Source organism: Corvus cornix, chromosome 1A (assembly GCF_000738735.6).
Source record: "Corvus cornix cornix isolate S_Up_H32 chromosome 1A, ASM73873v5, whole genome shotgun sequence".
NCBI classification, from domain to species: Eukaryota; Metazoa; Chordata; class Aves; order Passeriformes; family Corvidae; genus Corvus; species Corvus cornix.
This window is the reverse complement of record NC_047057.1, coordinates 2,436,173-2,447,960: the sequence shown is the minus strand read 5'-3', so window position 1 is coordinate 2,447,960 and position 11,788 is coordinate 2,436,173.

The following is an 11,788-nucleotide window of genomic DNA, read 5'->3' as shown; positions in this document are numbered from 1 at the left end:
CTAATGATGATGACATTGCACAGAAAAGCCACTCTCAAAAGAGTGTCTCTGATTGAAAGTGCGCCAGGAAAAGGCCACAGAGGCAGCTGCTTTCTCTGTTGCAGCAAAACTGTGTAGGATGCTTTATAAGGAAATAACCAAGGGCTTTCTTAGCTTCAGTATTTACTAGAAACTTCTTCTCCAAACTTCCCAGATCTACCTGCCTTGTGGCAGGGGAAGAGAGACACTACTCAGAGTAGAGGAGGATTAAATCAGGAACATTTGTAGGCAATTACAAATCCAGGAGACAGCAGAGAATGAGGAGATTGAGGGAGCTGGCCAATGTCTGAATGACTGTGGCAACTCCTGGGGTTTCCTGATGGAAAAAGGCAAAACATCCCTTTCAGCTTCAAAGGGGCAGGTAAAGGTGTCCAAGGAACTAAAATCTGGTTGACTTTTCTTCAGCCACTGGGAAAATAACAGGGCAAGTTCCCCTGGGAGCTATTTACAAGCATGGGAAGTAAAAAAAAAAGGGATTATGAACAGGACCTACTGAGAGCAGGCTGTGTTTGGACTACTTCTTTGACTTCTGGGATGAGCTGACAGGCAAGAGCAGCTGATGTCTCCTACCTGTACTTAAGCAGGGCTTCTGATGTGGTCTCACAGGTCTGTATACAGATTGGAGAGATGGGGACTGGATGGACAGATTGTGAGGTTGCAGCAGGAGATGGGCTTTGCTCAGTGAAGACAAAGGTGAGCAGTGGGATGGCAAGAGAAAAGTTAAAAAAATGCAGAAAAAGAAATTCTGTCTGTTTTTAAGGTGCAATTCTTCACCATGGGCATGACTGATTATTGAAACAGCTTCAGACTATCCTTAGAGAGGTTAAAAGCTGGACTAGGTGAGATCTTGTACAACAAAATCTAACTTTGAAATTAATTCTCATTATAATCAGGCTATGATTAAATGATGGATCATCCTTGGTGTACTCTCACCTCTCAGAGTGCAGCTTTTCCTGCTCCCTACCAGAGGTATAAAGGTGGTTAAATAAAAGCTATGCAAAGAATGGCATGATACAGGAGGGATCACCAGATCTTATTTCCTTGTTCCTGAAGCCTGGGAATTTCCAGCAGCTTCCAAAGGCAACCTACACTGTACTTTGACAGTGAACGTAATGCACACAAATATTTGCAAGGGAGGAAAAGATAAAAAAGTCCTCTAAAGAAACTTTATGCTCCAAAAGGGGCTTAACTTATTCAAAAAGGGGGAAACTTTTAAAAGAAAATATAATAAATGGCAAAGTTCTTATATATGGCAGAGTAAATACTTTGAAAGCAACAAACTGGATGCTCAGAGGACAAATATATATCATGTATTAAAAAGATTTTGGAAAAAGACTAAATCTAGATAAATAAGTGGTTAGTAAAAGACTAAAAGTGATTGAAGCAAAACAAAATCCTTAAAAATACCTAAATGAGAAATGAGGCATAGAAAAAGTCAATATCTGGAAGTTTAACATAGAACATCAATAAATTATGCCAACAAGATTTGAAGAAACATTTTACTAAAGGAATGAAATATCAATAAAACCTCACTGCAATTTATTGGTACAAGAATCTGTCTGGAACTCTATGGGACTTTTAAGTGGAGTAAAGGAGGTGTGCAAGGAAGAGATGGTCACTGCGTGCAGCAGAAAGGTTTGATGAATTTTTCCAATCCTATTAAATGTGGAGTAGTTTCAGATGGTTCCTACACCAACATTTATCTTGGGGAAGAAGAGGGAATGAGTCAATCACAGGAATGATCCCTAACGGAAGGGTTAGTAAAATAAATTACAAAAAAAATCAATGAAAAGAAAGGAGACATGATTCAAGAGGGAATGGAGATACAAAACTACTGTATTATTAATCATGGTGTGCAGCTTGTTGCTTCAATCAGACTTAGCTGCAGGGGAACGTAAAATAACAATTGTGCTGGGAATTCTTGAGAAGGGCACCATGCAGGACCTGGGAAATTAATGTTGCCATCGGAATTAAACTCACTGGTGGGGTCTGCAAGGAGGAGCAGCACCCATAGTCCCAGGGCTAAATGCAACACGTTGGGGAAAAGGCAACACTTCTTTTAGAGGAATTAATCCCCACAAATCAAACTGTTTTGAAGGACTTTGTGAACGTGTGATAAAACCACCCAGCTGGCGTAGTGGGAATGGAGGAGTTGTCAGCACGGTCTTTCACAGAGCAGTCAAACAATGAAGTTGTGGGATTAATTATTCTTGTAGATTATTAATTTATTAAAAGGTAAGAAACAAAGAATTGATTGTTTTGGATGATGGAAAACGTTGCCAGGAGAGTCCTGAAGGGTTTTCCACTGGGAACTGTGCTCTTGAACGCACTTGTAAATGATTTGGAAACGACTGACAATAAAAGAGTGATGAAATTTGCTGATGACACAGAATTATTCATGGAAATTGAAACTAATATTCCCATCAGGAGTTGTAGGATCATCTCAACACCGGGCAACAAAGAGACAGGTGACACTGAGTGTTAGTAAATGCAGAGTAATGCACGTATGGGAAGTGCAGCTCTAAACATTTATACACAGTGATGGTCTCTGGGGTAGCTATTTCCACTCACAAAAGAGAACCTGGCACCAGAGCCCAGGGGAACTGAATGTTAGGAATTACTGGAAGGGAATAGTGAACAAAACAGAGAACAACAGCACACAGCTGCTTAAATCTGCACTGTATCCATGTCTTTTGTGTGGAATCATTCTAGGTTTTTTTTCTAAAATCACATTTTAGAACTATGAACAGTGGGGAAGAATGGAGAAGGTGAGTAGGAAGTGGTTACTCACTATTATTCATAACATGAGAACCAAGAAGCATCCAGTAAAATGACCAGGAGTCAGACTGGAAGAGAAATGAAGGGAAATACTCCATCACACATGCCTGTATAAGTGCAATTCCTTCTCTCTGAGTCACCAGGGTGGGATTCATCTGACTGAGCTTTAAGAGTGGGTTCACCCTGTTTGAACTGGGCATCTTTTGTGCCAGAGGCCACTCCTGAGCTGGGGACTGAGGCTCCACTGGCAGTCAACAGAGAGCCAGGATTGGTAGGAATGTGATTCACCTCACCCACTACAGAGCTTTCTGTCAGCGGAGGTTGTGTAACACCTCATTGTCCACTGCCCGTATTGTCGAGCTCCCCGTACACAAAACCATGGAATCAGAGCATGATTGGCTTTGGAAGTGACCTTAAAGATCATCCAGTCCCACCCCTGCCATGGGCAGGGACACCTTCCACCATCCCAGGCTGCTCCAAGCCCCGTCCAACCTGGCCTTGGACACATCCAGGGACCCAGGGGCAGCCAGAGCTTCTCTGGGCACCCTGTGCCAGGGCCTCACCACCCTCATAGAGAAGAGTTTCTTCCTTATATTGAACCAAAATCTACCCTTTTTAGTTTAAATCTCTTGTCCCTTGTCTTGCCACTATGTGTCCTTGCAAAAAGTCTTGTTCCATCTCTTAACCCCCTTCATGCATTGAAAGGCTGCAATAAGGTCTCCCTGGAGCCTTCTCTTTTCCAGGCTGAACAACCCCAAAGCCCTCAGCTTTTCCTCCTTGCAGAGGTGCTGCAGCCCTCTGGGCATCTTCATAGCCTCCTCTGAGCTCACTCTGAGCAAATGGAGCTCAAACATCAGAGATAAGAACTCTAAGAAGAGCACAAAAAGCAGGCACAGGTCCCATTTCCCAGGGACTGCCATGATGACAGGCATGTCCAACACACCCAAGCCGCTAGGAAAAAAAACAAAGCTTAAAAATGCTGCTACTTCTCCTTTTTTTCTTTTTTTTTTTTTCTTTCCTTTTTCAACAGGTTGACCTTAAAGGGCAACATGCTCCACTCTGTCTGGTTTACAGGCAGATAAGAGCCACATCCTGGCTCTGGGTGGATGAAGGGGAAGATAAGTTGCTTTCATGGATGTGTCTGGGAAAGGGATAAATTATCTCCTTTATGGGCTCTTTGTTGCTCCTTGCCCAGTTCAGGGCTGTCTCTTTGGCAGAGCAAACATGTCACAGAAGGAGATGCTGTTCATCACAGAGGGCCATTGCTCTGTGACTGGGCTGCACACTCTGTGCCCACAGCAAACGTCAGGGGAAAATGGATGGAGATGGGAAGCACAGAAAAAGAGGATCAGTGGCTTTCTGCTGCTTTTGATATTGGTGGTAGAAGGGGACAGTGAATAATTATGCTCAGAGAACAGAAGCATCAATGAGATAAGGAAATCTGCCGCTCCTGGTAACAGGTGTCCTTCCTAAAAATCACATCTGCCTGTTTTTGCCATGTGCCAGCCGTTCTCTTCCTCCAGCTTTCAATTCTGTCAGTCAGAGAGGGCAGGAGGACAAAGCACCAGGCTGCCAGGATACCTGGTTCATCTCCTACCTACTTCTACCATCTGTGTACTCCTGGGTGTGTCTTTGTTTTCCTTCTCATCCTTCTTCTGTCTTCTCAAATATGAACAGCATTTGTTTCTAAGTCTCTAAAGCTCTCTGGGAGCAAGCTTTGCTTTTATTATGCTTTCATATACAATGAAAACATGCTCTCTCTCGGGCTACTACACATTCCAGCCTTCGGAGTTGTATTAGTTAGACGAGAAATGCACAGTAAATAGCAGAGCCCAGGTCTGAGGCTCCCAGAGGTTCTTCCCTCAGACTTGCTCAGTCTGAAACCTAAATCTCCTTTTCCCAGCACCTCACTTTCACCTCCTGTGCTCCTGGGTGATGCAGAGGATCATTGGTTTCTGTAAGTCAGAGCTCAGCAGCCTTTTCTCAACTCAGCAGTGACAGAAAAATTGCCAGCCTTGGACCCCTGTCTGTCTCTTCTAAGCCCACAAACCCATAGTCCTGAAGGATTATTGATCAGCATCAGCACATGCCAGGTGGGCTTTCCCACCTGGAGAAATGTAGGAGTGGCCTGAGCCAGCCCTTCACTTTGGCAATCCCTAAGTTTTACGATGACAACTAAGGGTCCTTAGTTACTGCAGATCAGATGATGGGTTAATGAAAAAGATTTTACTCATTTATAACATCAGAGATTGTGACCCCACCCTTCCTCATATTTTTTTTTTTAAATGGCTTCCTCCAAGAATAAAGCATTCCTGAGCAGAGGTCCTCCCATAGCCCTGGGAAGGATGTGTCCCTATTACAGCAGATGGTGATTCACCCCAGTGAGGGCTTTTTTGTCCTATACAAAGTTCTTTCTGAACTTTAAAAGTGCTTTTAACCAGCTCCTGACAAAACATCAGCTGAGAGTGATTTATACCAATGGACTTGTGGGTTGGCCTCCCCAGCTGCAGAAAAAAGCGCATTTGTAACAGCAGCTGCCATAAAGTTGCTTGGGGTTTTTTTTTGTTTGTCTTTTAAAAAGCTGAAAAAATATTCTGACAGGTATCTCCAGGGGCTGGACCAAAAGAGACTTGTGAGTTCTTGGGAGGCAAAAGAGCTTGTAGTTTTGGCAGGACAAAGATAAAGAGTTTACTTTCACTAAATTCAGATTCCTCCACTTGATCTGCTCATGTTTGCTCCCTGAATATTTAAAGGTGAGGAACAGATATCTGTAGGGATTTGCTTACCCACACAGGTTTGGCTGTCTGGTGTAGAAGGAGATGAATTGTGTCCTGGAATTGCCCATTTCGTCCTGTGCTGGCAGCCTAGATGATTGCCTTAATTTCCAGGCAAAATCTCTAAAATCTGTTTTAGGGCAATTTTGGGAGAAGCAGGTCTGTCAGGTCCAAAACAGTTTGCTCCTGGCTCAAGTTTTGGTAGGAGCCAGCTCCCAGGGTGATACTCTAAGGGTTGAAAGGGACCTCGTGGAGTCTCTCTGATCCTTGTGCCATTAACAGCTTTAGATGTTCCCTATAAAATAGGAGCACTGCAAATGGGCTGAGCTTCCTGGAAAAGGAACACATTAGTGTGTTAAGTACAAAGACAGCAAAGATTGGCAGGCAAGGCCACCACTTTATTTCAAGGTGATCTTGATGTTTATCAGTGACCAGCAAGAGAAAGACTCCCACCACCAGGAGCTTCTGACTTTAGTAGAATTATAGAATTAGTAAGATTTAATAAACTTCTAAGGTCATCAAGTCCAAGAGTTAACCCAGCAGCAACGAGAAGGGACAACACATCACCTACTCAGAAGATAAAAAGGAGGTCCACTGCTGTGTTTTAGCCAACATTTTCTGAGAGATATTCTTACTGTAGTCAATGGGAACTAAGAGCCTGATATCCCTGGGAAGAGTTTGGAAAATTCCTATGAGTTCTCTCTCTATGGATTTCCCCAGGAACTCCTGGCTGGGTAGCCAAGCATAGATGCTCTTCAAGAGGAGATGCTGACAGCTTTGTCTACACTTGGAAAAACAGACTTTATCTACACAGCCATGGAAAAAAGCTTGAATATGTGAAATTCCATGGATCAGAGTGGAGGTCACTCAGCTCAGTCCAGGCAGGAGCACAAACACCCTGAGGAGAGCAATGTGCTCGTTACAGGGAGGGTTAATATCTCTGCTGAGCTCTTGTGTACCTCCATGAGCCACAGAGGAGGATTTCGCATAGCTTCTATCCAAGCCAGAAGTAATTTTATCTGCCAGCTAAAGTGGCTTTCAGGGACACAAACCTCCAGGAGGAGGAAGATGTGGCATGCTGGCAGTGACACCTGAGTCAGCACCGTGTTGTGAGCAGGGGCAGAAGGAGCTGAGATACTCCAGCTGTGTTTGCTGCCCAAAGAGCTGCCCCAGGAAGAGATGCCAAGACAGGTTTAAAAATCTGTCCATTTGCACACATTGGTTCAGCCTCTGTGTGTGTGTATGTGTGTGTGTGTGTTTGTGTGTGTGCAGACCACTCTGAACGACCTTAGGGTTTTCTACAACTTGGGAACTGCTGAGCTAAGCCTTCCCAGTGACCCCAGTCCTTGGAATATCCACTCAGCTGCCAAGGAAAATCAATGAAAGAGCTGAGCAGTGGAACCAGGCTTCTACTTGAAAATGGGGCTTTGCCATCAGGACTTGAGGCTGAAAAAAGGCTTTAAGTATCGAATGTGTCACGATAAAAATTCTGTCTTCAGAAAGGGCCACTTTTGCAGAGCCTGAGTCCATTTCCTCTGGGTATTTGTCCTTTAACAAGTCCCCCTGATCAGAAAAACTCTGTCTGGGAGCTCTCAGACACCTTCTGATCTGCTTTGTCCCACTGGAGGAGGAGCTGCGATCCATAGGATGGAGATTGGTCTTTATTCAGCAGGGATGGAATCCATCACTTCCTTTGAAAGTGATGACTCTGCCTTTTGGTTGGCATTGGAATTGGACTGTCCTTGGCTTCAAAAGATGAGAGGATCTCTTATCAAACATCTTCAAAAGCTGTGAAAGGAAGACTGGGAAATGCCAGCCAATTTCCTCTGTTTTTATAGTAACTTGTTTATGTTTTCCGAGTTCGACTCTGTAAAATAAGTCGGCTTGAATTAATATGCAGCATGTTTGGTTTTTGCTGTTCATGTGTATGTGCACTTTATTTGATTCCCAGAGGTCACCTCAAACTTGTTTTCTCAGAAAGGATTGAAATAATTCTTTTGCTATTGTTTAGTATTACTCTGCTTGTGTGGTGCAAATTCTCATTTCTTTCTTTGCTGCAAATAAGTGCTTAATAATAAATAATTTTTTAAAAGCAAACCCACCCCCTCTATTTCCTATTTTGAAGAAAAGCAACAGAAATGACTCAGAATTGAAGGGAAAACTGAGAATGGCTGTGATATCACAGGGTAGGAGTTGGAGAAAAGGAGCTGTGTACACTCAATGTCTGTGCTGTGTTGCAAGGGAGGAGTTGCAGGAATATTGTCCCCCTACATTCTTTACATCATGTCAGCCTTCAGTCCTACATTTTGGGGATGAAAGAGAGGGTCCAGCCACAGAACTGAGTCCCAGAACCCCACCGTGGAAGTCCTCAATCCGATTTGATGGGTCCAACAGGCCGAGGCAATAGAGAAGGGAATCCTCCAAGAACATTCCTTGAGTTTCATTCGTTGAATCATGGAATCCTAAAATGGTTTGGGTTGGAAGGGAACTTCAAAGTTCATCTCATTCCACCCCCTGCCATGGGCAGGGACACCTTCCACCGGCCCAGGTTGCTCCAACCTGGCCTTGGACACTTCCAGGGATGGGACATTTGCCACCTTTCTGGACAACCTGTGCCAGTATTTCAATACTCTTACCATGAAAAATTTCTTCTTTATATGTAGTTTGAATCTACACTCATTTCGTTTTAAACCATTACTCTTTGTCCTATCAATAGAGGTTCTTGTAAAAAGTCTGTCCCCATCTTTGCAGGCAAACACTTCACCACAGCTTTCTAATTTTCTAACTTCTAATATTTAAACACGCCACCTTCCCCCGTCAAAAGAAAAAAAACCTGCCAAAATCTGTCAAATAGAGAATTCAGCCTTTTTGGCAAAAAACATATTTTGTTTGTTTTTCCCACTTCTGGTGGTTCCACAAAACAAACAAACAAACACACACTGAAAATCCACTATAAGAAAACACTTCCACCCACAAAACAAAGAAAAGTTTGGTCACTTGAAAAAGCACTCAAAACACTGGTTTGTTTTCCATAAAATTTTAGAAGGAACTAAAAATCCACTCCCTGACTTGTGCTGTCTAAAGCTCAAAGTACAAGAGGTTGGATGCCAACAGGAAACCTTCAGAGATAAAGGACACCCAGACCCCCCATACAGGGAATCACATTTCAGGTCGGTGTAAGGTTTATGTTGCTCTGCAATCTTCCAAGGATTTAGTAAATGTCCTTCTCAGTTTGCTCTGTAGCTTACACACTTCTCCTCAGACTATCCATGTTTTTATACCCTACATTTCCATCCCATTTTCAAACTCTAAACTTAAATTGCATTTCTTGGGATTGGTAGTAAAGGAATAATTTAATTTTCTTGGTAAAAACACTTTTGCAGGGGATGAGAATGGGATCTGCTTATGGGCACTCCAGCACCAGCTCACACCAGTTAAATTCATGGAAACACATGTGTAAGGGCTGCTTAATTTGTTTTCCTTCCAGTCATTCCAAGGACAGCTTCCTGATTTCCAGAGAGCAGCAGAGACTTTCTGATACCTGAGAATGAGCATTGTTGCTTCAATACATCACTTTTTTAACACATCAGCCTTCTGGCATGCTGGAGCATGGGGCTGCATGGAGAAAACTATGGGTGAGGGTAGATCTTGGGGTTCTGCTGAGGCACACCTCAGGCTTTTGAGGAGCGAAGTTCAGGACAGGGGCTGAGAGAAGGAATTGCTGTCAAAATAGGGGAGAGTGATGAATCTTTCTAAATTGCTTTTGAGGGTGCGCTCAAAGCCAGGGAGTAAAACCATTCCAGCCTTCCAGGCTTCCAGTACTTAAAGAGGGCTGTAAAAATGAGGGAGAGGGGCTTTTTACAGGGGCAGATAGTGATAGGACAAGGGGGAACATTTTTAAACTAAAGGAGGAGAGATTTAGATGAGATATTAGGAAGGAATTCTTCCCTGCGAGAGTGGGGAGGCCCTGGCACAGGTTGCCCAGGAGTACTGTGCCTGCCCCGTCCCTGAAAGTGTTCAAGACCAGGTTGGACAGGGCTTGGAGCAACCTGGGACAGTGGAAGGTGTCCCTGTCCATGGCAGAGGGGTGGAACTGGGTGATCTTTAGGTCCCTTCCAACCCAAACCATCCCATGATTCCATGACCCTCTGTATCAGTTGCCACGGAGATGTGTAAGTGAAGTCGCAGCTATGTTCCATCACCTATCTCTATTAACCACAGCCAGCCAGAGAACAACCTAGAGGATGCTTATCTTGGGGAAGATGTTCCAGCAGGGCATGTGGGTGTTGTCACAAGATGGTTTGCACCACCCTCTGACCCGTGTCGTTTCTGGAGTGCAGAAATGAGCAGCCACCCTTCCACAGCTTCTTGTTGAGGTCCTTCTCCTTCACCTTTGTATTTATACCTTCCTCCTCCAAGGCCTCAGCAAACAACAGGATCTCCTTGTGAACAACCTCAGCAAGGGAGCAAACCAGGGTGCGAGAGAAGCAGCAGGGGCAGTTTCTGTTCCTTTGTCCAGCCAGGAGCACCAGAGCACCATTTGGCACCCTACCAGCTCCTGGGCTTTAAACATTAATTTTTTTCAGATTTTCCCTCTCTTCCTTTAGTTTTTTCCTCTTCTTGGAGAGGCGTTTGGCTTTGGTAGGACACGCTAACCCTGTCTGTGACAGGAAAGGCAACAGAAGTGTGGCTGCAAGCAGACCCCAGGGGAGAGGTCCAAGCAGGGCAAGCACATGTAATATCCCCCTTCAGATCTTTTCCAGCTTCCAGTTATTTTCAGAAGTTTGTCTTGCTGGGAGCCCCCAAGGGACCTCTCTTTTCAATACTTGTCTTCTACAGCCTGAGACCAGACGTCTCAAGTGGAGACACAGACTCTTAAGCATTCATATTTAATAACACTTATTTTTTAACTCCATTAAAAAGTGCTGGGAGGTGGATTCTCTTCACCAAACAGGAAGGAAGTGGTTTTTTCAAGGCAGACTCAGGGAGGGTGACTGTTAGGCAGAGATCTAAGCTGTGTTGACATGTGTATGTTACAGCTTCATCTTTAACCTCTGTCCTCATGGAGCCAGCTGGGAGATGAGGCTGGAATTAACCTTTCCCCACTGCAGGACGCCCACAGCTCTCTGCTTACTGGAAAGTTTTCTTTTTTCCTTTTTTTAATTATAGTGATTCTGTGCAGCTGTTGGCATCTTCCTGCTCCTCCTGTTAACACGAGATTTGTAAGGAGGGTCTCTTTTCAGGAAGGCAGCTGTTTTTTCTCATTCCTTCACTTAATTAGGATGTGAGATTCTTCTACAATCAGAAATCACATTGGGCTCCATGTTGGGGACTCATCCGAGTTCCACAAGGAAAGTGATGCTTATGTCCTGCATGCAGTCAGGGTTTGCATGGTGCAATCAGCTAATATTTGTTGGATCTGGTAGCAGTTTGTTACACACAGAGATGCATTTGTGACTGTTTTTCTGCATTCCCAGAGGTGGCTGCACCCTCACCTTTGGCATTTACCAGCCTTGGAGAGAGCACCCAAACCAAGAGCTGGATCTGGCCACCCCCATAGACGTGATCAACAGCTGAGCAGGAACCAGGAGCAATGGACAGTAAGAACAGACAAATAAAGCTATGAGATCAAACTCTTTCTCCATTTAAAAACTCTTCTTTATTGTCTTCTGCATTAGTGACTGAAGCTGCAGCTCTTCAGAGCTTAGGGCCCCATGTGTATGAGAGCAGCAACAGGGAAAGTCACCCCTTCGAGGCTGTATCCACTTTTGCAGCTAATTGGAAAATACAAACACAGGGCTGCTGCAGAGGCAATGTCTGGACCATATTTTAAATTCAAAATGTACCCTGAGCTCATGAAAAATTCACCTGGTGTTGGTTATTGGGGCAAACAGAGGCAGAACCTGCTCCACGCCACTGGATAGTCATAGGTCAGGAACTTCAGATCATGTATCCTGAGAGATGGGAAAGGGAAAAATGAGGGAGCAATCCCATGTTTTCAGCAAATTTTATTGTGCTTTGTTACCGTTTGTTGTTCATCCTCAGCCACTGGGACTGCTGTATGAGATTCTTGGGTTTTGTCTGCAAAGAACTGAGAATTTCTAGGAAAAAAATATTGAAGTGAATGTAATATTAGATTCTAAATCCCACGGAAGTCGAAGTTGTCCTTATTTTACATGCTGACTATTCTGAGCAGA